Source organism: Mirounga angustirostris, unplaced genomic scaffold (assembly GCF_029215605.1).
Source record: "Mirounga angustirostris isolate CCGP_5_RB_7025 unplaced genomic scaffold, mMirAng1.0.hap1 SCAF_3, whole genome shotgun sequence".
In the NCBI taxonomy this organism is placed as follows: domain Eukaryota; kingdom Metazoa; phylum Chordata; class Mammalia; order Carnivora; family Phocidae; genus Mirounga; species Mirounga angustirostris.
Window position 1 is genome coordinate 189,865,617 of NW_026991711.1, and position 24,377 is coordinate 189,889,993.

Below are 24,377 nucleotides of genomic sequence, written 5' to 3' on the forward strand. Positions count from 1 at the left end.
TCTGAAGCCTGGCTTTGGGGGGGGCCTCCAGGTAGCACCGCCCACATGGAATGTGAGCCCCTTTCGAAGGGCTTTTCTGGGTCTAGCTTGACAGGTGTGGTTGGGAAACTTCTCCTGAACCCCCGAGAAGGAATGTTTTCCTTTATTGTGGGCCAGCTCCTCACCAGCCATGGGAAAACGCGTTCAGAGATCCGTGAACTTGACCCCACGTGCTCCCGGTAGGAGACTGCGCTGGGCGGAGGGGGTAGGGTGGCTCTAGGAGGACACAGGGCTCTAGGCTAACAGCGATCCTGAGGCACGACTTTGAGGCAGGAGCTCCTGGAAGCTTCAGCCTGACCAGCCCTGAGGCTTCTGCCTTAGGGATGGGCTTTGCCCTCTCGGTGCTCAGGGAGACCGGGGGCTCCTGCCCTTGCTGGCATGGACGAGCTTTCCTAGCTCAGAAATAAACAAGGGAGTCATTGCTGGGCACAGCTTCTCCGGCTTCTTGCTACTTCCTCCCTCCCCATGGCGCCCCGTGTGTTGACTGGGTGGTGTTGGGGTGCTTTTTGGCCAATGAGTGGGAGGAGGGAGGGAATTAGGTGGATCCGAGCCAGTTGGTTGCGCCCACACTGGAGGGGGATACAGTTCATCTCGAACCACAGCAGGCCTGCCCGGCTGGGACACGTGGCAATTTGTAATGGGGATAATCGTAAAACTTACCCTGATTACAGGCGCGTGTGACATGCGTCTGGCACACATCTTGGTCTTGCCCCTGGGAGCAGGCCGAGCGTGGCCCAGCCAGTAGCTGCCTGGTGCCTTGCAGAGTTCGGGGCCTGGACAGGTGAAGCCTGGGGTGCGAGGCAGGAATTGAACTATCACAGCCACGAGGAGCCTCAGGAGACCGCCTAAATGTCACGTGGTGTCCTGGATGGGACCGAAGAAGGATAGCCGGCAGGGGGGGGCGGGGGAGGGCGGCAGGGAAATCTGGTTAAAGAATGGACTTTAGTTTATTATAATGTGTCTGCATCTGTTCATCCTCTGGACAAATGTGTCATCCTAATGTGAGAGGTTAGTGATAGGGAAACTGGGTGTCGGGAGGTATATGGCAACTCCCTGCATTATCTTCACATCTTTTCTGTAAATCTGCACTATTCTAAAAGAAAGCTTATCTTTAAGAATAGACAAAAGAGTGTTAGGGAAGGCAGTGGGCAGTGGGGGCCCCTGGCGTGGCTCTCGGCTGGGCTGGCCCTCTGCAGGCATGTCTGCGTTACGAGGCCCCACCCCTACTGATGTTGGGGTGCGGGTAGCCTGCTAATGCCGGCCAGTGGTACCAGGCGCCCCCTGCCAGGGGGAGCCCAGGGCCCCCACGCCCTGGCCAGAAACAGCCCTTCTCTACAAAGCCAAGTGCAGTAGTGGGCCCGGTCCACTCCGGCTCGGGCCGTGGCCTGACTCTTTCCGTCAGCACGTTCTTTGTTCTCCCCTGGACCAGACATTTAGAGGTGAGCCGCTCTCCTGGCCAATGAGCGAGCTGGCTTCCAAACACAAACACAGATCATCTTTTTGCCAGGTGAACTTGAGAAAGGGAGCAGAGCAGCAGGGACAATGGGCCCATTTATAAGCTGCTCTGACTTTCAGAGTCCAGAACGTCGGGCTTCAGAGTGGGGCTGCAGGTGCTGGGGTGGCGTCCCAGGACCCCACTAATCCTTTTAGCAACTCGAGATTGATGTATGGACAACAGGATGAGATTGTCTCCTCTGAAGATGGCCGATTAACGTATGTACAGAATACACACGGCTGCTTTGAGGCCTCTGTCCTTTAGGTGTTTTCGGTTTATGCAGTGAGTCGGGGCACAGGGATCGAGCACTGTTACATGCCCAGCACCGGGAAAGCCTCCAGGGGCACGCATGCACGCACTCACAGACACGGGGTTCGGAATCTCAGGCAAGAAGTCTTTTTTACAGGACCTGACGTGAGGAGAGCGTGTGGACAAACGCTGGTCTCCGGCTGCACCTGCCGTCTTCCAGCGCAGCGCTTCTCAGATCTCTGTGCTCAGAGATCACCCGGGGGATCTTGTTAAAATGCAGATTCTGGCACAGGAGGTCTCGGGGAGGTGCTTTTCTGACCTGAGACTGCACTTCGAGTGGCAGGGCCTCCGCGGTCGGCAGAGTTTCCGTCTGGGCTGGCAGTGGTGGTGCCCTCTGGGAGGAGAGGGCTCATGCTTCACAACTTGTCAGAAATTTTGTCAGAAGGATGAACTGAGAGATAAGCCTGCGCCTGAGTAAAGGGAGATTGCAGAGACGAGGAGGTGGCAGGTGGGAGGAGCGGGAGAGCCGGGAACGTCCGAGGTGGCTTGTGTGTGTGTGTGCGCACGTGGGGTTCTGTCCTGTGAGCACGGACGTGGCTCTGACCGTGGACGTGGCACTGTTCCAACACTCCACACCTATGATTCACTCCCCACAACAGCCCCACAAGGTGGACACCGTTTTTGCCCCTTTTCAGAGAGGAAGGTGGTTCGCCTGCCTGCTCAAGGCCCTGCAGTTAGGCGAGGGTGGGAACCGGGTCCTGAACCCTGGGCAGTCCCAAGTCTGCACATCAGCGCTCAGGTGGGACAGGTGGCGTTTCCCGGGGGATGTGTTTGCACTCATGTGCATCGAACCAGAGTTTACAGGCCCTGCACTGGATGAGCACCAGCCACTGTGAGCCTCTGGGGTCCACCCTTCTCAGAGACGAGCCCCGGGGCCCCGAGGGCTCACGTGAGGTGACCCAGAGCTAGGATGGCCCCTTTTTTTAGGGTCCTGACTGCACCGGGGACCCCCTTCATGGCTGGCGAGGCTCTCCAGCAGGTCCTCCCCCGGCCTCCCTTTGCTTCTCAAACCCGGGTGTCTGTCTCTCCATCCCCAACCGAGACTCACGACACATTTCAGTTAAAAACCACAACATTCCCCATAGGGTCATGGAGGAAACTCGTCCAGATTCCTCACGTGCTTAAGGTACCTTAGAGAAAACACAGTTTCTGGTCCCTTCTCTAGTAAGAACAGGCTGTGCGGTTTGTGGAGGATTTTCCCAGGGAAGGCCTGGGTTTTAGGGGGCTGGACTTGGAGAGTTCTTTATTCCTTTGTGTTCCTTCCTCCCTTTCAACGTGTTGCCTGGCCGTGGGACAGGAGTCAGGAGAGCGGGTGGCTCCCGCTGCCTCGCAGGGTGTGGGTGGGTGGGGGGTCTCTGCCGCCAGTGGTTTGGTCCCCCTCCAATGATCCATTCATAGTGTGCATTTCCTCATGTCATCTGGAGAGGTGCTTCGTTCATTCATTCACTCAACAACTATTTGGGATCCTGCTACGACCAGGGTGTGCAGGGCCGGGCAAAATGCAAGGTCCCAGGCACTGTCCTCCCTCTCAGCCCGTGGGCTCAGGGACCAGATGCTCTGTCCCTGCTCCCCCTCCCCCCCACCGAAACCTTGGAGGCCTCGCTGGCCTGCCCTCGGGCTGTTTGTGCCCACTGACCAGTGCAGGAACTCTGGCTGGGCTGGTTCCCTGCCGCTGACGTCACGTCTCTCTTCTGTAAGTCTGCGTAGAAAGTTCTTTTGTTCGGCAATATTGGCATGATTGAATCAATGCTGTAGCCAAACAGGATGTGGTCTGGGTGACTCCCAGCTTGCAGCCATGGATGGTTCTTGTTTTTAGTTGTCTCAAGAGGTAACACCCACCACCACCACCACCACCACCACCGTGGGCGCAGGGCACTTTGGGGCCCTGGAGGGGAGCCCCTGGCCTGATGAGGGGGGGTGAACTCTGCAGGGCCTCTGACCCCACCTTTAACTGCAGGGAAGGGAGTCAGGGAAGAGGTGGGGCGGATTCTGAGTCATAATCCAGCCCTGGAGGAGAAGGCTTCCAGGTAAAGCTTGGAGGCCTTTGAACTTGGTTTGCTGGGAGGAGAGAGAAGGATTTCCAGGTGGGCCCTGCTTCTGGGTGGAGGCTGGTCTGTTTTGTTTGCGGGGCAGGGTGCGTGGGGGGCTGCGGCAGTGTGCAAGGCGCCCGTCCTCGCTCTTCCACGAGGTGCCAGAAGGCCAGCCCTGGGGTCCCTAAATGTTGAGTAGATACAAAGAACACTTTGGGGGGTGAACAGAAAAATGAGGAATACAATGAATGCCTGTAGAGACTTATGTAGCCATTACCCGGGCCGAGAAGTAGAACTTCACCTTTGAATTCCTGCCCCCTCCATGCCCATGTCCTCTCACTCCGTCCCCAGTGTGTTTTACCCAGTCTAGCGTAAGCTTTTAAGTAGCCCCTAACTTGAACTTGGTGGTTTTCCCCTGCTACTTATAGTTTTTCCACATAGCCAATAAACATTGGGTCCTTAAGCATTGTCCATTGTTTTTCGTGTTTGCAACGTACATGTACGTGGAAGCATGCACTTTCTGTTTGTGGCTGGCCAACCCTGATGTGGTCCCCAGGGGTCCCCACCTGTTATTCACACCCTTGAGTAATCCTTCCCCTGCTGTGGCTAGCCTGGCATCCCACTTCTGATAGGGTTTGTCCAGTGATGGACATCCCTTCGTGGTTAGGTTACATAGGATTATAACTTACTTCTTGAAGACAGACTCTGTCTCTTGCTTGCTTTGATCACGCACGATGCCATAGAGAGAGTCCCACTTGGCAAGGACCTGGCCTGTGGTCCGATAGCCGGCAAGGGACTGAAAGCTGCCAGTAAGTACGCGAACCTTCAGATGAGGCCCAGGCCTGGCTCAGGTCTTGACTGTAGCCTGAAGTAGAGGACCCAGCCAAGCCTCATCTGGATCCCCGACCTACAGAAACCGTGAAGTAGGTGTGTTGTGTGTGGTCATTTGTTACGCATCGCGGGGTACCCGATGCGTAATCTTCTGAGAGTTCCTTTTTGGCTGCCCATCATGTTCCTGAGGTTCACCTGTGGGGATGGGGTCTAGCTGTAGTTTATTGACTCTTACTACAGTTTTCCACTGTACGCTCATACCTCCGTTTACTTACTCCTTTGCCCTCAGGGGCCAGAGCTTGTTCATAGCTCTTGCTGTTACCACCTGCATGCAGATGCCTCTCTCGGGGGGTCCCGCCCTGGGGAGCCCCACAAACAACGTTCGGGTCATTCAGGTTGCTCTGCATCCCCACCACCGCTCCCTGTGGTTGGACTTGTCATTTTGGGAGGAGGTCTGATGGAAGGGAGAGGGTATCCGATTTGTTTTAATTTATGCTTCCTTCTGGACAAATCACCGTAACCTTGTTTATCGGCTTTCCTGGTGTTTCCAAGGTGAAGGTCCTTTTCATGGTTTTTAACTCCTTTTCCTTACTGAATGGCAGGATTTCTTTGAATTTTCTGGAAAAAGAGCCTTTCTTGGCTTGGAGTGGTGCAAGCTTCCCCGTTTGTCATTTGGCCTCGCAGACTTTCACAGTCCCAATAAGTCAAAAGCCGAATCCTGTCGCAGGGGGCTCATTTACAGAATTACTTTCGAGGGTGCCGGTTCTGGCCCATCGAGGTCCAGTCTTTGGGCAGCCTTGGCTGTCCCTGTGAAATTAGGCTCCTGCTTACTGTAATTATTTGACTCTGCATCCCTGTGGCGAGTCTGCCTGCTGGGTCTCCTGTGGGCCACCCCCCTGGCCTGGGAGTACTTTTTGCTCAAGGAGCTGGTGTCAGCCTCCGTCATTTTGGAGAAATCCGTGAGTCAGCACCGGGCCTGGGGCTCGGGGTGCGCCCTGCCCGCCAGCCACTCTCAGTCTGCATTTTGCTCTGCACTCTGGAGGTGATCCCTCCACTGATGGAATGTGGGTCCGGGGAGACTGTGCCCTGCATGTTTAGAACAAGTACGTTCCTAGAGAAAGTTAAAATTAGAAAAAGCGGTTCCATTTCCTGCCATTCAGTGGCAGTTGGCTTCTGTTTGTTTGCACAGGGATTTTTCTGGTAACAGTCTGTAGTCGGTTTCTGGTGGAATGTGAGGTGAAGTCATGGTTTTCGGGATGGAGGTGATCTGTTTCCATGGCGATCTTTGTTGTTGGAAAGTGGCTGCTTTGTTTGTGAGTTCTTGCAGATGATGCGGGAATGGAAAAATATTACTGAAACAACCTTTTTCTCCAGCCAGCAAGAATTGTTTTATTTATTTATTTTAAAGTTCTTTAGTGGGAAGTTACTATCTTTGTTAGTGAAGTCCGGAAGGAGTGGACCACAGCGGGCTTGGCGGCTGATCGCCCCTCCTCCTTCCTGGGAGGCCACCCCCCACCCCTCCCCGGAGGTGAGGCACAGCCTGGGGTGCCCACCCTTGTACACCCCCCACCCCCGTAGGAGTGTAGGTTTAGCAAATAAAAATGCACAACATCCAGGTGTATTTGACTATCTGGGACATATTTACACTAATACAGTTATTTGTTCTGCGTTTGAAATTCAAATTTAACTGGGTGTCCTGTATTTTCTCTGGAGAGCCAATGCCCCCCTCAGCCCCGGCTGTTCTTTGCCGTCCTCGTTCTGGGTCTCACGTGGTGCCTGGGCCTCTCTCAGGTGCGGAGGGGCATCACCTGCTCTGGGCTGGCTTGCTTGCGCCACTCGGGGACACACCTGTGGCTTCCCCAGTTTTGTTCCGTGCGGAGCGTGGACGCCTCCTGGTGCTGGCACGGGGCTGGCATCTGGCAGAGCGCTGCAGGGCCCACAGCCTGTCCTGCGGCATGTAGCTCATAAATGCAGAGTGGGGGCTTGACCTGCTGGTCTGCCTGATGGAAGGTCCGGGAGCAGGAGGGCACTGGAGAAATGTAGCGTCATCCTCTGGAGAGCACGAGTGCTCATCAGAGACTCACCCCCAGGCAACCGGAAGGAGCTCACCTGGGCTGGCTGGCCTGGAAGTGCCAGCCTCGAAGTGGGGGCGGGGCGTGCTGCCGAGAGTGAAGTCACAGGCTTTGGGGGAGAGGTGGGAAGGAGCTGGACCTTGGGTCATTTTTGCATGGGCAGGGAGGGGACTGAGGAGGCATTCCCTACAGGAGAAGGTGGGATGTGTGTGCAGGGGTTTTGGGGTTGGGCGGCTGACCTGGTCATGAAGGGAATTGGCCGTGGGTACTAAGGAGGCTGGAGATGGAATAGGGCCAAACGGAGGAGAGCCTTGAAATGGCTCGGGGAAGCCAGGCCCCAGGTGGGCAGGTGGCAGGGGAAGCAGGTGAGCGGGGAAAGCAGGTGAGGCAGCAGGAGGGTAGGTTTGGCGGAAGAACAGGGCAGCTGGGACCCCCTGGGTGTGGATGAGTTGCTCCAAAATCAAACTGCAGGTGGTAGGTATGAACGTTCAGGGAACAGGTACTAGTAATGGAGCATCTGACTATGTGCTAGGTGCAGGCTTGGGGCTGGGGACACAGCAGTGACTGAGACGGGTGGGTTCCTGCCCCCACGGATGGAGCAGGTTAGCTTGTTCCAGACATGGATGTGACTCCTCTGGGGGCTTCTGTAGTTCGACTGAGTGAGCACCTGCTGTGCTCCAGGGGGTTCCAGCTGAACAGGACGATGTCCCTGCCTTCATGGAGCATTTTCTTTAGTAGAAGAGAAGGGAAATAAAACGATCAACAGAGAATGTCAGGAGTGATAAGTCACCTGAGGGATTGGGAGGGGGGTGGAAGTGTGCTGGTTTGGATGGGATATGGGATGGCTGAATTTTACACCCCCCCCAGAGATATTCCCATCTTAATCCTAGAACCTGTGAATGTTACTTTATACGGAAAAAGGACTTTGCAGATATGATTCATTTAAGGAGAGATTACCCTGGATTATCCTAAATATAATGTAATGGCCAGTGTCATTTTAAGAGAGGGAGGCAAAGGGGATCTGACCCCAGGGAAGGCCTTGTGATGAAGGAGACAGGGATCAGGGTGGTGGGCTTTGAGGATAGAGGAGGGGCCACAAGCCAGTAACACAGGTGGCCACTCGAAGCCAAAAAAGGCTGGGAAGCGGATTCTCTCCTTAGAGCCTCCAGAAGGAACCAGACCTGCCAGTACCTTGACTTTAAGACTGGTTTCAGATTTCTCACCTCCAGACTGAAAGAGAATGAGTTGGCATTTCAGGCCACCAAGTTCCTGCGAGGGATTGAGGAAGTGACATTTGGGCAGAGCCCTGAACGCCGGGGACTGAAGGTCATAGCTCCTGGCGCCTTCAGAAGGCTGCGATGGGCTTCCCTGCTGACATGTGGCCTGGGACTGCGGGGCCTGAACTGGATCCAGGCCCAACCTAAGGTCAGGAACTCCGTGGGAGTTGTGAGCTCTGATGGCCTTGGCCTTCAGCCTGGACTCAAGCCAGGGCAAATGTATTTATTTTTAATGTAAAATGTCCGTTGGAGCGTGAATACCCTTTGCTTTTCTCCAGTTTAGCAGAGTGTAAATGTATCTTATTATTATTTATTTTTTTTTTAGAGAGAGAGAGCACACGTGAGTGACGAGGGGTCTGGAGAGGGAGAGAGAGAATCTCAAGCAGGCTCCAGGCTCGGCACAGAGCCCAACACGGGGCTCGATCCCACAACCCTGGGATCATGACCTGAGCTGAAATCAAGAGTCAGACGCCACCCAGGCGCCCAATGTATCTAATTAATGGAACAAAATATTTCCTTGGCTTTCTAAACTGGGAATTTCTGACGCTATAGAATAGCCCACTGGCTTGGACCAGAGCTGCCTGAACGTGCTCATTCGTATCACCCAGCTGTGTCTCTGCCTTGGCCAGAAGGCCCAGTGGTCAGCTGCCAGGTTCACATTTGTGAATCCATCTGTTTTGATTTGACCTCTGAATGCAGAGCCTGACGTAAGGAGTTGGGGACTCCCACCTGCAGAGGGACTTCCGCTTCGTGCACCTGGCGTCCTCCCTGGGCACCTGCTGGCCGGCACCTTCCCCGTCTAGAGCCCCCACACCCGGTTCTGCGCTCGGGTGAGCATTTTGTCCCTCGGTGTCTTCCGTTTCCAGGCTTGAATTTCTGTGCCTGCTTGCTCTTCCTTCCAGTTCCAGAATGCAGGACCCGAGTTTCTTCCTTCCCTTGCTGTCCCTCGGTGCTTTACGAGGAGCAGAGGCCCATGGGGATTTGTGAGATGACACAGAGTGGCCCGTTGATACTCTAACCTCCTGCTGTCTCCTGAACCAAAGGGGCACCAGCCACAGAAGCTCGAGCTGCGTTTATAGTCGTGTTCACCTCTCATGCTTAGTTTTCGGTTGCTTATGATGAAGGCAAGCCTAAGTAAATAACCCGGAGCCGGCATTCAGAGAGACGGGTCATGCAGGGGCAGATGGCTTTGTCGGGAAGAGAGATGGCAGACAGAACCACCTTTCAGGCCCCATGATAACCACCTGGCCTGCTGTGTTCTCTCCAGGACCCCATTCCATGAGTTCACGCTGTAGCAGGAAGCTGGGGGGACCCAGAGGGAGGTGACTTTCCACGCAGCCTTGCTGGTGGCCAGGGGGATGGTAGTCCCCCAGCCCAGTGCCATCAGTGGAAACGTTTCCCGAGGCACACACCGCTCCAGTGGCTTTTTCGAGTTTGCAGGGTTTTCGTAACTTTTTTTTTTTTTTGAAGATTGCATTTTTTAAAACGTCTTGGTTAAAAAGTAGGATATTCCCTGAGGTTGGGGACTGCTTTGCATTTCTGGATAACATTGTGCTTATCTCAACAAAGAGATTTAGAAACTGCAGATTCATTTTGGATAAATATTTAAAAATACAGAATGGTCCCCTTATTACTTTATTCAGGTCTCGGGCTTCAGAAAGTGTGTGTCCCAGCGCTTCTGTTTCTGACCCAGTTTCTAGATACGCTTTGCGGGTATGGTTTGTTCTCAGAGGCAGGGGGAGGGGAGTGGTCTGTGATACGTAGTTGGATTAATGAATGATGGATCATTTCATGCTCTTAGAGAGTATAAGTATTCTGCCCTTTGCTCCACCACTTTGGCTGGGTTTTCTAAACCACAGTCCCATGGGGAGGACGGTGCCTCTCCCCCTCAACAGCCCTTTTACAAAGCTGAATAGGGAGGGGAGGCTTCCCAGGGTCTTAGTTTGGGATGAGTCAGGCGTGGAGCTGCGTGTCTCCCTCTCTTGCCTCTTAAACTGTTGCCCAGGTGACAGGTTGCCAGGGTGACGATTTGACCCCAGGAAGGAGCATCCGAGAGGTCACCAGGCTGGTGGCCCTGGCCGAGGAGGGGCGAGCAGGTGGCCGTGGGGCTCTGGAAGAAGCAGCCAGCACTCACGCCCGGGCCGGGTGACTCCCCACCCTGCCTGCCACTGAGAAGAACATTCAGCACAGCATTCAGACAGAGCCAGGACTCGAGTCCCGGTCCTAACAGGGTCTGAGTCTTCAACACACCAAGCTATCCGAAATATTCTCAGCCTTCTCAGCATTTGCTGGGGGGGGTGGGGGGGTTGGTGGTGCTCTGGACTCTGTACCCTCTCCCAAGACTCACACCTGAACTCCTTTCACCTGGTGCAGGCAGGGTACTTAATTTCCTCCTACTTTAAAACCCTTGGGAGGTTTTATAATTTATGTCTCAGAAGAAGGAAAGAAGGAAGGAAGGGTGATATCGGAGCCCAGTGTGGCATCTTTATGCCCTCACCCTGAGCCATCTGGTCTTACCGCAACCTGCTTTGTCTTCCTCTGTTCACTTTGCATTTGACCATCTTCTGTGTATCAGTCACTGGTGCTGGCCCAGCACCATGCCTGGTGACCCCGGCTTCCCACTTCCGGACCTCAGGTCGGTGGTCAAAAGTGTCTGGTCTCGGTTGTCTCATCTCGGAAATGGGCACAGCGATACCTGCTTGCCCACCTCATGGCATCACTGTGGGAAACAGCCAAGAGGCCTAGTGGGAAAGTACGTCATCAACCATCATGCGTGATACCAGTGGTTCTCAAAGTGTGGTTCAGGGACCAGGAACGTCACCATCGCCTGGGAGCAAGGGAGAAGAGCAGGCTGTCAGGCCAGCCCCAAGCCCCAGGGGTGGAGTCCAGCCATCTGTTCTAATGAGGCCTCCAGGAGTCTGCCTGGCGCTAGGACAAGAACCACGGCCTGATGCAAATGTTAGCAGTTAGGTTCTCAACCTTTTACTTATTCCCCAATCATTTTGTGGGGTTTCTACTATGTAGTTGGCACTAAGTATTTGGTCTTCCACGTTCCAAAGAAGAACAAGTCTAATTGGATAGACTCTTGCATGATATGGAGAGCCTGGTTTTACACTTGAGGAAACCAAGGCCCAGACTCGAGTTAGGCCATGTAACCAAGGCCGTTGAGCTCGTGAAGGGCTGAGCTGAAATGCGAACCCACAGAAATCCTCCATTTACCTGGCTGCCTCCTGCCAACAGCCCGCTCCCAGACACAGCTCCCTGACTGGAGCCATCGCCCATTTATCCACGGGCACAGTTAGAATGAAAAAGAATCAAAAGTCAGAATCAAAAGCCCAGGATGCCGCCCTTGGGCAGCTCTCCTTCATTGTCCAGACACTGGACTTAAACTTCCGGTCTCACTGGGGAAGCCCAGGCTTGCGAGCTGGGTCAGATTGCAAACATCCTTAAGTGACCACTCAGCTAGTTGGAAAAGTTAGTCAAATCCTGAAAGAAGAATAAAGTTCCTTTTCTTTTTTTTTTTTAAGATTTTATTTATTTGGGGGGATCAGGAGGAGCAGAGGGAGAGGGACAAGCAGGCTTCCGCTGCTGAGCCCGACCCGGCTCCATCCCAAGACCCTGAAATCATTACCTGAGCACACAGCGACTAAGACCACCGGCTGGCTTCTGCGTCAGGTGCCCCGTAGGAACCCACAGGCCGGGGGCGTGAATGGACAGACGCGTAAATAAACCACCGCGGGCGTCTGGTTGTTCATCTCAATAAACCCCTTTCCCTTCGTGCTTAATATTCAGTACAGGTTTCATACAGGAGAGGGAAAAGGATCACATACTCCATAAATCACATACTCGGTAAAATTTGAAATGTTGTGTAATTATGGGAAACATCAGTGAACCAGCTCTGCATTCTGGGTGAGAAAATGTCACCACCTAAATCAGGTGAGATTTCAGACACTTTGACTTGGCGGTAATCATCCACCACCTGCCTAAATAGGCTTTCAGTTAACGGTGTCATGTGTGTTGATGTTGATAACATTAAATATAGAGGCCATTGCCAGTCTGCCAGAGTGTTATTTACTTATTTATTTTAGTTCTATTAATTGGCTCTCTTATAGGGGACTGATTTTCTCCCATCACAATGAAGAGCGCGGAGTGAAGTCAGGCCATGAGATCCCACTTTGTTCCGAGGGTCGCTTGCAACAAGACTCCTGGTGCTCAGCTGCTCTTGGGGGCGGAGCAGTGCCTCCCCGACTGAGGTCCAGGGGTAGCAGCTCTCGATAGCCATTGTGAGTTGATGGAGTTTGCCTTCGGGGCCATTCCTGTCTGTGTTTCTAGCCACGATGCCCATCGGCTTGGCCAGCGCGGCTGGCGCTTAACCAGGCCCCTGTGGGTACGTGCCCACTTCCCTTTGCCCAGAGCCCAATACGGCCTGGCTCTTTGCCCCGTTGCATGGGTAGGGCTGGTATAGCGATGGGGTCCGCAGACTCTCTCTGTAAAGGGTCAGACGGAATGTTTCCGGCTTCGTACACAAATGGGCGTGGCTCTGTTCAAGACAACCTGACTTACGGACACTGCAATTTGAATTTCATGTAATATTCACGTCGCAGAACACTCTTATTCTTACCTCCCACCTCCAGCTATTTAAAAATACAAAAACATTCTTTGTTCATGGGCCATACAAAGACAGATGATGAACTAGATTTGGCCCTTGGGCCAAAGTTTGCCTCCGGTGGAGGACACTAATTTATCTGGTTCTACTTTCTATTCACTTTGGTGTCCTTCAGGATAAGGAGTAGGGATGAGGGAAAGCCAGTTCCTGCCGTGGAGAGACTCCAGAGATCGGCAGACATAGGGTACGAGCAATCCTTGGCTGATGGAGCCATATGTGTCCGTCACGGTGGCTTGGAAACCTTAAAAAAAGTCTGTCATGCCCACAGCAGCCCCCGAGATGGGGGGGATCGTGAGAATTCCTTTTCCCACTTTGCAGATAGAGCGTAAAATTTCCTAGGGCTGCCATAGCGAAGTGCACACTGGGTGGCTTGAGCACCAGAAATGTGTTCTTTTTTTTTTTTTTTTTCCCCAAGAGTTTATTTATTTGACAGAGAGAGATAGAACAGGAACACAAGCAGGGGGAGTGGCAGAGGGAGAAGCAGGCTTCCCGCCGAGCAGGGAGCCCGATGTGGGGCTCGATCCCAGGACCCTGGGATCATGACCTGAGCCAAAGGCAGTTGCTTAACGACTGAGCCACCCAGGTGCCCCCAGAAATGTGTTCTTACACCCGCCTGGAGGCGGGAAGTCTAAGGTCGAGTATCGGCAGGGCTGGTTCTTTCTGAGGCTGTGAGGGAACATCTGCTCCAGTCTCTCCTGCTTCTGGTGATTTGCTGGCTGCCCGTAGCGTTCAGCCCAATCCTGCCTTCATCTTCACATGGCGTTCTTCTCCGTGTGTGTGTGTACCCCCCCAAATTTCCCCCTTTGTAAAGACGCCAGTCAGATAGGATCAGGGCCCACCCTAAGGACCTCATTTTAATTCCATTACCCCAGTAAAGACCCTATTTCCAAATAAGGTCACATTCTGAGGTCCTGGGGGTTAGGGCAAGACTCCAACATAAGAATTTGGGGGGACACAGTTCTATCTATTAAGAGGGGATGTGGAAAGCCTGGCTGAGTGTCTTGTTGGTGACTGTCCCGGAGTGAGAATGTAGGGCAAAGCTGTCACCTCTGTCTTTGTATGAATATAGTTTCCTCTCTAAATGTCAGGAGCTTCTTACTATTTATGCACCCAGCCTTCCAGACCCCCTCAAGTAGGGTAAACCCTCTATAGTTGTGTCTTCAGCTGAGACTATAAACTGTTAAAACAGCTCCTGACAGATGCAGAGGGGACACTGGACTGTGGGTGAAGACACGTGTTCGGAGACTCCCAAAAACAACAGAAGCTTGTGTTCTCCACGTTGCTTTTTTTTTTTTTTTTAAGATTTTATTTATTTATTTATTGGAGAGCGAGCGAGAGAGAAACAGCATGAGAGAGGAGAGGGTCAGAGGGAGAAGCAGGCTCCCCGCTGAGCCAGGAGCCCGATGTGGGACTCGATCCCAAGACCCTGGGATCATGACCTGAGCCGAAGGCAGTCGCTTAACCAACTGAGCCACCCAGGCGCCCAACACGTTTCTTTTTTTTTTTTTTTTTAAAGATTTTATTTATTTATTTGAGAGAGAGAGCACATGAGAGGGGGGAGGGTCAGAGGGAGAAGCAGACTCCCTTGCCGAGCAGGGATCCCGATGCGGGACTCGATCCCGGGACTCCAGGATCCTGACCTGAGCCGAAGGCAGTCGCTTAACCGACTGAGCCACCCAGGCGCCCTCCACGTTGCTTTTTGACAGCTCAGTGGTTCTTGGAGATTTCCCTTCATTTTGTCCAATGACAGCAGTGATGTTTCTTGAAACAGTATCCGGGAGTTCGGCATCTTCTAGACTTTGGGACTTGATGCCAACTCGATGAACCTACATGAAGTCCTGTGGTTTCTTCTGGGGGCCTTGGGGACTGGAGAGCCCACACAGGTGTGTGGCCACTCCCTGGGGACAGCAGTGCTCGGTCAAAAGATCATGCCCACTCTCCTCTCAGGAACTCTGGTCTTTGTGCGAAACATAGGGCTGTCAGAGGTAGACCATGGAGCTAGGGGGTTGGAGAGGGGCCAGTGGGTCCTGTCCACCTAATCCATGCACCCCAGACCTCACCGGCCGGACCGTTCACAGCCAGATCTCCCTCCCTCCCCTCACCCCCGCACCAGATGGCCGAAGGGTTCCGTGTGTGTGTGCCCCCGCACTCCTGTACCTGCCCAAAGTCCAGCATGGCCATCTCTGAGTCAGCTTGTTGGGCAACGTTGGGTCCTCCCATATTAGGTATGAGGTAGGAGTTGACCCAGCCACCCCCAGTCTGGGGAACCTGCCAGAGATTCACGTGATGAAATAAAACTCTCTACCTAAATGATCCTCTGGAAGGAGTGAATGACAAGCCCCAGAGAGCTTGCAAGGCCCTTCCCCAAAAATGCTAAGTGACTCAGCCCTTAAAACAACAGTGAATACGAGTGTTGTGGTAAGCTCTTCAAAAAGAGAAAAACTGGCAACTCTTTGGAGTTCAGACGAGGTAGCAGTCCGCAGTTTCTCAGCAAACGTGTATTTCGTAGCTGCGAGATGGGCGTTGGGCAGCCTGGGGCGGGGTGAGCAGCAATAAAGGTGCAGGAGGCCGAGGCGAGGGGCCTGCGCACGGACCAGAGCAGGGGAGCGAGGCCCAGCAGAGCTGGCACCCCGTCAGAACGAGACGAGAGATTCCCACAACCCCAGCCAAGATTTGGGGGAGCGGTGGGGAATAGGAAAGGAGGCACCCCAGTTTTATATAGGCTGGTATTGTGACTTGGGAGGAATGACTCTTAACAATCAGGAAAAAAAAAGTGCGTGCTCTACTTAATGCCGTACTCACTGTAGAACAGATCAGCAAGAGTGGAGACGTCCGAAGACGCAGAAGCCCCCGCCAACCCTGTTCTGAGAAGCCACGTCTGTTAATATCATCACCGCCTCTTGTCCCTTTTCAGCACGTTTTCCCCTTTTTAACACGATGAGGGCTCTCAAGTGGCATGGATCTTCCGAGTACCGCGGGCACCTGGACGAACATTCGGGAGTCCCGCGAGTCTTCCTTGGGCCCGCGGATAGCGAGGCAGACACGTCCACGATCAGTGCGCCGGCTGGACCTTGGCGTCTTGCTCCCTGTGTCTTGAACATCCCGCCCCCAGCCCGCATTTTCCTGTCTCCTTTGGGATCTGAATCTTTTGTCGTGTTTGAATAAATGTTCTCACGTTGGTGCCTTTCTCGTAGTGTTGGTTGACTTTGATGGAGCTCTTCCCTTTGCCTTTGCGACTTCGGACGCCGCTTGCACGAAGTTCTGTCTACCTGGAGATTAACTGTGTCCACGCCGCAGTTTTCTCTCGGCTTCGGGTTGATTTCTTTTCCTATTTCCACGCCTTTCTGTACCTCTGGAGTTTGTTTTACTGTTGAAGCCCCAAGGCGGGGGGCTTGGGGGGACAGCGTCCTGTAAACTAGTCAGCCGTCCCAGGAAGCCCCACTGCTCGCAGGGAGACTGGGATCGGCCGATAAAATTATTCTGTTGAACTGCCAGTCTCTGCAGAAGTGACAGCAGATGAGGGATGACACGGCACTGGGGGAAAAAAATCACAAATAAAAAGCCCTTGTTGCAGGCTGGGCTGCCCAGGGAGCCAGGTCTGACACAGGTCTTTGCATGCAGGCTCATGCTTGGGGTCAGCGCCCCTGGAAGGCCAGGGTGTGCCTCTGAGACCCCACAGGAGCTCCAAGCCCCTGGCGGCCCTGCATCATGTTATCAGCAGCAGGGAGTGGGGAGGGGGCAGCTTCTCACCCCTGCGCAGCTACCCAGGGAGGGGAGGGAGGGAGGGAGGGGCTGGGAGGGGCCTCCAGGGGGCGGTTCCAGGCGTCCAGCAGCGGGGATGGAAGGCGCATCCGGGGCCACATCGCAGCGCCCGCCACTGTCCCCACCTTACCGTGTGAACGTGGCTCAGGGCACGGTTCACCCTAGACGTGGAAGAGGGAAAGCAACGTGGAGAGGTTTCGGTGACAAAGTCTCTGAATCCTGTGTTCCCCTTTTGTCTTGCAGCATCTGCCTTCTGTGGACGGGAGGCCGGGTCCTGGGACTTTCACTCTGACGTCAGGAAGCTGGTGACCTGTTGGAGGTAAGCCGTGCAGCCTGGGTTGTTGGGATGAGCAGCTGGTCTCGGCCTGCTGCGCGGAGACCACTGTCGTGGCCAATGTGCATGGACCCAGATGGGGAGATGGGCCCCGTACGCCTGCAGAGCAGCTCTGGAAGGAAGGAGTCACTTCCAGAAGCTTCCTGGCCTTTTACAGTTCTGCAAACATCTCCCTCACGGCTCTGTCTTCATATCCTCGTCAGCTCTCAGTGTCCCCAACCCGGGAAGGTCAGATGGCACCGGGGACTTCCCTTTCTGGCGCCACCAAAGGAACACTGTACCCAGAAACCAGACGGGCAGCTCGTTCTCTGCCCTGACAGCCGTGGGGCAGAGCCCAGGTTGGCCGTCCCCTTCGTGTTTGCACAAAGGAGTTACTCTTACAACGCAAGAGGTTATGAGCTCCCAAACAATGGCCACCAGTGACGAGGTGCGGGCTGAGAGAGCTCCATGAGGCTGCGGTCATGGCTCACCCACGCTGGGGCTCGGGGAGGGGCTCGGGGAGGGCGTCTGTCCTGGGAACACATTGGCAGAACGGGCATTCTGCAGCAGCCAGGACAGAGCGAATGCTCTCCTCGTAGAATGTTCTCGGGTGTTTTCTTGGCTGTTCTTTCTTCTTCTTCTTCTTTTATTATTGGAGCGCAGCCGACATACAACGTTATGCTAGTTTCAGGTTGTACAGCACCGTGATGGGACGAGTCTGTACAGGGCTTGGTGCTCCCAGGATCAGTGTGGTCCCCATCTCATTTCACCCAGGGGTGGGATCTTAGCGGCTCTTGATTCTTACTCCCTTGGCCAGCAATAGAACAGTCACCTCAATGGGGACATCTACACGGCCTTCCTGGGTTGAAAAGCCACCCTGTGTCCTTACCAGGTGAAAGGATCGGGTAGAATTAAATGGGTCCTCTGCATACACCGGGTGGAAGAGGGGAGTTCATTAGGAGCCACTCAGAGGCTGCTTCCCTCCTGATCACGTTTGAATAATAAAAACCCTTCCACATAAAGGGACAGCTGCCTGGATTATTCCAGGTTTCTCTCTAAGTCTTCCGCATCCTCTGGTCAACTTGGGGGATGAATGACTGGATTTTGTTCCAACGTTCTTCTCTCCCCACCTTTTCTATCAGGTCTCATTGTTTTCCAGTATCTGCTTTCGGACAGAAAGAATGTTTGGGATGCCTGCACGTTACGCCCTGGGGGCTTTCAATGATGTGAGGAATTCGGGAGCTCTGTGGTCCCAGGGTCTGTCCTCCCCACACTGAGGTCTCGGGACTTAAAATACTTCTGCCCTTGCCTTATAAGTACAGCCCCTTGTCCTGGAGGCTGTGGTCTGTTTGGGTTGCGGGGAAACCCAGCGAAAGGCATCCAAATTCCTTGCATTCTTTTGGCCTGGCACAGGCCGGAATGCCAGGGTTTCTGAAATCAACCAGCAAATACGTGGCTCGGTTCTTTTCTCTAGATAAACTTGATAGACACCAGTGGGTTGTACAACATGACTCGCTGTCTGACCCCTCACGTGGTCTCCCCTCTGGGTTTGGATTTCGGGTGCAGCTTGGCAAGTGGGGGCCACCCTGCCCTGAATAAGGCCGGAGGAGGTTAACGGGGACCTCTGCCTGGGACCCCTCGCCTGCTCCAGCAGTAACCTGAGCAGTATTTATGTGGCTTGCTTTCTCTGGCACTGAACCAGGGTTCCCGGGGGCAGCACAATGTCTGGGAAGAGGAAGCAGGTTGGTGGGACAGAGCCTTCCACCTGGAGGTGAGCCAGAGTGGTCCCCGTTGCCTCCATCTTGGTGTAAAGGGTTCCTAGGAGCCTGGGGAGGGAGGCTCAGCCTTGCCTGTTTTGGGGGGTGGCAGACGTGCCATCAGGCTGAGATTTTAGGGGACTGGACATGTGTCCTACAGCATTTAGAGAAATCATCCACTGGCTGTGGCAGAAAAAGGGATCGTGGCACATCCCCTCCCAGGAACATAAATGCAGTTTTCTCTGTGCATCTTTAATATTCAAGATCTGATTTATCTGAAGTTCATCGTGAGGTGGCTCTTCCCAGGGTTTCAGTGCCTATGTCCAGAGTTCTGCTGCTGCCTCGTTGTGTGGTTGGCGCGTGTCGTCCCCGCAAGTCCCGGCTAGAGTCTCAACCTTTTAGTGACGCCCTTGTTAGCACCACCAGAAATAGTTCATTAAAGCACCTGCTGCAGGGCTACTGCTCAAGATGATGGACCAAGTGAGGGAGCAGAAATGAGCCCTGACTCTGCTTCTCTTTACTGGAAGACCCGTGTGAATGACTGTGTAACCGGCAGATACCAGAACTTGGTCCCACAGCTCCTCGGGGAGCGTGCCAGCCAAGGACAGAGCCCCGTCCCTCCTCTGGGGGAGGCCGTGGCTCGTTCCCACGGTTCTGCCAGTGCCTGGGAAGGCTTCAGCTAACCACCCGCCCCTGTTTTGTTTCCTCCAGCCCTGCAGGAGGGCCCTGTCCTGCCCATTTGACAGATAAGAGGTGAGGCTCATGCCCTAAGCCACTCCTTTGTGGCCCACCCCCCCTCTTTACCTGGTTCCTGGGAGGACACATGCCTCACGCAGGCAAGGATCCCCGAGTCCGGTGCTAACCAATAAGAACAAATGGCAAGCCACAAATGTGAGCCGCAGAGCTAATTTTTAGAGGTGAAACCAACTTTTTCTCATAGAACTGTCCATTTGCTTGAAAGTCAAGGATACAATTCAGGAATGAGTTGATCTTAAAGGAAGCTACCCTTCGGCTACCTGGACCCCTCTTCTGTCTCGGTGTAGGGCCCACTCTGGCCAGGCACCCTCGGCCTGGACCATGTGGAGAAGCACCAATGAATTCTTCTTTTCAGGGGCTACTTTTCAGACCAGGCTTCTCCAGACCTTTCTGATGGGGTGGGGTTTGGGGGCTTTTGTTTTGTTCCGAGGTGAAATTCACATAACATCCAATGAACCATTTTAAAGTGTGCCATTTCCTGGCATCGAGTGCCTTCAGAGCGTTGCATAGCCACCGGCTCTCCCTGCTGTACTGCTTTCTCATCACCCCAGGAGAATCCCCTGTACCCTGAGGTAATTATTCCCATCGCCCCTGCCCCCATCCCCTGGCACCTACTAAGCGGTGGCTCTTGAGGATGGAACTGGGCTCCAGTCTGTATGTAGGGGGTTCCCACTTTCACATGTCCTCAAGACAGAGCTCAGTCCGGCATCCTTCATGGCAGGACGCCGAGGCCTGCTGGGACTGTCGCTGGCCAGGTGACCCAGGGCCACCGCGATTCTGCACCTGCTGAGGTCTGCACGGACACCCCCGGGGGCAAGGTCTGACCTCACATTGTCCCAGAGGGCAGCCCCCCAGCCATGCATCGGACCTGAGACATGGCTCAGCCTCTTTCAAAACCTCTGCCTGCAAATGTCTCCCATCAGTGGTGCCTCATTAAGAGTGCGGTTGAATCTGAGTGAGGTCATGAGCCGGCTCTGGGGAACCTGGGGAATGCGGACAGATGAGAGCCGAGCATCACTCCCGGCGCTGAGTTACACCCAAAACGGCATCTGCGTTCTTAAAAGCCTGTGTGTTAGCCTTGTCCCCGGCCCGCCCTCTTCAGCCTCCTTCAAGCAGGGAAGTCTTGAGGACAGATGAGAAATTTTTAACATACTTGGTTTGGAGATAAAGGTGTGAGTGAAGGAAGACTCCACCATCGTTTATTTCAAGAGCCTCCCAATCTCGTGCTGAAACCCGCTCAGACTACAAAGAACTCCCCAAGCCAATCAGAAAACCCCACATAACCCTATCTCTCCGGCTTGAGTTTTCCCCTTCGTTAGTTCGTTATTTAAAGCTCACGGGGCGTTGGGAAGGGCAGAGTGAATGTATTTTCTTCTTGGGCTAGAAAAGTAAGTGTCTCTGCAAAGAGCTTTAGCACTTTCCTCTTTTCTAAGTGTAGATGAATTTCAGTCATGAATCCATGAGCATTTTGCATAAATTAATTCCTTTGGACCTCGGTTTCCTTGTCTGTAAGAATGGAACCAGTGTCTAGAAAGTTCTTAAAGATGAAAAGGAATTAAATATGCTCTCAGACTTGCTCAAGAGAAATAGGAGGGTGATTGGAAGGATCCAGACCAAGCACAGCGGGTCGAGGAGGACCTGAGAACCAGGATCTGAGAAATGAAGCTGCTTTGCAGGAATTGCACGTCCCGTGTCGCCCCCCGCCCCGTCACCTGGTCTGTGCCGCTCACCCAGCATGCACCTGGCCCAGGGATGGCTGCCAGCCAGTGCACAGCAGTCCTTGGCCAGACCTGCCCCCGGGGCCACTTTTGCTTTCCCCGGCTTCCAGTGCTCAGAAGCGGCTTAGGCCAGCTCAGCCTTTTGAGCCAGTCCTCCGCGGCTGGGTCAGCAGGCGGGCTGCGGATTGGCTTCCCTGCACAGTTGTCCGTTGCCGATCCATCAGGGGGAGCGTGCAGGGCTGTGGGGGTGTCCCTGGGCCAGGCAGTGACGGCTGGTGGTACTCCTGGGCCGTCGAGGAGGTGACCTGCATTCATCCTCACCTGGGCTTATTTATGTGCAGTTGCCTTTCCCTCCTTCCCTACTTCCTTCCTGCCCTCTCCCTCCCCCACACCTTCTTTTGGAATCTGGCACCACCCCATCATTTTGGGCAAGCCCTTTAGCCTCTCTGGACCTTTCTTTTCTTGTGTCTGTATTGAGGGCCCCCCGGAGCATCCATCATGGGGCTTCTCTGAACACGGGGGTGATGTGGGCAAGGCGGGCCGCCCTCCCCTGACATTGCGGTTCATGCTGTTTGTCAAGCACCTTGCCTTCCCCACCTCATGCGGTCCCGGGGGTCCCAAAGGTCAGAAGAAGGATTAACGTGACCCACTGGCCAGAGTGAATGACGTGGGGCCCCTCTTTCCAAGAAGTGAGCAGCTGGCCTGCAGGAGGGCTGCGCAGAGGGACCAGCTGGATCTTCCTGGCACACCCTGGTCGTGTTTTGTAGGCTCCATCGTCATCAGGCAGACGCAGGTACCGAGTTGCACTTGTGATGCATCCGAAACCTCCTTTCCACTCTGTTGGCAGCAGGAAAGCTTTGCATTTGGCAGAAGAGGAAGCAGAGACTTTAAAAAAGCCGGCACCAGTCTGAGCTCAGCATTTTCCCAAGGTCTCGCACAGTGTCTTCCCAAGGTCACAGTGTCTTCCCTTACAACCTGGCCATCCTCAGTCCCAGCAGGTCGGGGGTTCGCCCGCTCCGCTGTCCACCCCCGGTGAGGGTCTGCCACGCTCAGCACCTGTGTTTCGTGCCTGTGGCCCTGGCTTCTTGTGAACAGGGACCTCCGCCCCCACCCCCATCCACCCCTGGGCCGCCCTGGACTCTGCTCAGTAAACACAGCTTGATCCTTTTTCCTTTCTTCCCTGTCGTCACCATAAATCTGTTTACCCTCGCTGTTCCCTGTGGGAGCCGGAATGTGCAGCCCCCTCTCTGCCTTCAGTTGTCGGTGAAATTAATGATCATCAATGGATGCTTTAGGTTGGCCTGCAGTGTCCTCGGATCGTGTCCACCCTCTGTTTTGGGTCTTGTTCTGTTGAACATCATTTTTATCAAGTGAGCAGGTGTGTTTAACCCGGGGCCCGTGACCTCCTAGCATGGTCCTTCTAGGGGGTCTGCAGCAGAACTTTACAGGTACAGGTGGTTTTCTGCAGAGAAAGCCTGTCGCCCTTACCGCATTTCTCAGAGTATCGGCACCCTCAAAAAGGGCAATAGCTCCTGACTCGGAAGAAGTCCAAAGACAGGCTTGGGGATAAGGAGGAGTTAAGAGGAGCGGGGGTAGGATCCGACAGGGGCACCAAATGTCTCCCCTGGGCTGGAGTGCTCAGCTGAAATCAATGTCGAACTGGACAGAAACCAGTTAAATCTCTTCTTTCCTTTATCTCCTCATTAATTCTTTTGCTTTTTGTTAAATCCAGATATTAAATTTGCTCACTTACAGAATGAGAGAGACTTGGCTTATGGAAATTCTTTGGATTTTAGTTGAACTCGGGCTTACTCAGAACAACACCTGAAAACGAAAGGCGCTCTGCAGGTGGTTAATGGGAACCTAGCGTCCAGGTCAAGGGGCAGCGTCCACATTACTACCAGGCCGTCCATGGGTCCTCCCAAGTTGTTCAGGCTACATGGTATTGAGGTCTTAAAGCGGCATTTGAAGTGGAGTTAATGAATTGTCTTCCAAAGGAGGCTGGTTTTTTAATGAATGGTGCACGAGGTTCCGGGGCCCAAGTCAAACCTGGCAGAGGAAGCTCCAGGGAGAGAAATGTATTGTGCAGTGTTTGAAGAGGTCCTTTGTAACTTCGTTTTATATTTAAATTTTGCACAGCACTTTACAGTTTGCAAAGCTCTCTTGAGATTTTTTCTTGATCTTCTCAGGGAGAGGTAGGGCGAGCCAGATATTAATTACTAACCTCATCGTACAGGTGAGGGAGCTTCGTGCCTCGGAGAAGCTGAACAGTGATTAAAGCGAGGTCAGACAGAAGCTTCCGAACTCAGCACCATCACACAGGGGCCCCATAGCAGGAGATCTGCGGTCAGATGGTGGAAGGCTAAGCAGGGTTCTAAAATTGTCCAAGGGCCCCTGGATGGACCCGACAGGAGTGTCACTCACCAGATTCCCACCTGGCTTGGATCGCTTGATTTCAGAGGGATTTAATGTAACTTCAGAATCAGGCCTCCATCTGCCGGGGCCTAAATATTTGTCAGGGGGCAGGTTTGGGTATAAGTCACTAGAAATTAGTTTGCGCATCTTGGGATGCCAAGTTACTGTGGAAATTCTTCCGGGTACCACATGTGAGTGGGCGTCAGAGTGAATCTGAATGAGTCTGTGGGTGCCCCGGCGAGGGGCCCTGTGGACAGGGTGGGGCTGGGCGGCAGGAGCCAACAGCAACCCCACTTTGCAGTCCTCCAGTGAGACTGGGCCAACGTGACCCAGACAGTTTCTCCTGGCCAGGGTCTGGCCCCCAAACACTGGACTCGGGGGTGGGCTTAGATCCTACAGACCCAGGCCTCGGAGGCCAGGCTACCAGTTCATCGATCTCGATATGAGAAAAGCAGACACTTTGGTGAGCTCATCCTGGCTGTGCAAAACGGGGCCCTCCTGGGGAGAACCTTTTGCTCCCACTTGACCAGTGTGGCTCTGGAGGGGTGTGGCCTGGACTCTGGAGCAAACCTGTCTGGGTGACTAACAGCGATGAGGCCCCACTAACCGACCCTCTGTTGTGCCTCAATTTGCTCATCTGTAAAATGGGAATGAGAAGGTGCAGTTGCACGTGTGTGGCCCCTTCACAGCTCTGACTGCACTCCCACATTGTGCAGAAGTGCATCTGTGGCTAGAGCTGAACCCGCAGGGAGGGGGACTCGGCTGGAGGCTGGGAGGCACTGAGTGTCTGCATCCACACCCCTGGCCTCCGTCAGCTTACTTATGGGAGTCGGTTCCTGTTTTTGCTTTAGTGAGTTGGAATTGGACCTCAAAAGCACCCAGGGTGGTCCCAGCCCGTCCCTGTACGGGGTCACTGCTGAGGCGGGGATGCGTGCTC

The 24,377-nt window shown here is 54.0% G+C and overlaps 1 protein-coding gene across 3 annotated transcripts in view; it reads left to right on the plus strand.

Moving 5' to 3' along the window:
* Positions 1 to 24,377, plus strand: part of SH3BP4 (SH3 domain binding protein 4) — an 84,981-nt gene that overhangs the window by 19,435 nt on the left and 41,169 nt on the right. The window contains exons 2-4 of one of the 3 annotated variants that reach the window (XM_064587287.1): positions 8,753 to 8,883; positions 12,166 to 12,336; positions 16,725 to 16,800. The gene's annotated coding sequence lies outside the window, so the exon portion shown is untranslated. The remainder of the gene's footprint in view (positions 1 to 8,752; positions 8,884 to 12,165; positions 12,337 to 16,724; positions 16,801 to 24,377) is intronic. The other 2 variants (XM_045867682.3, XM_045867681.3) reach the window with 2 other exon arrangements.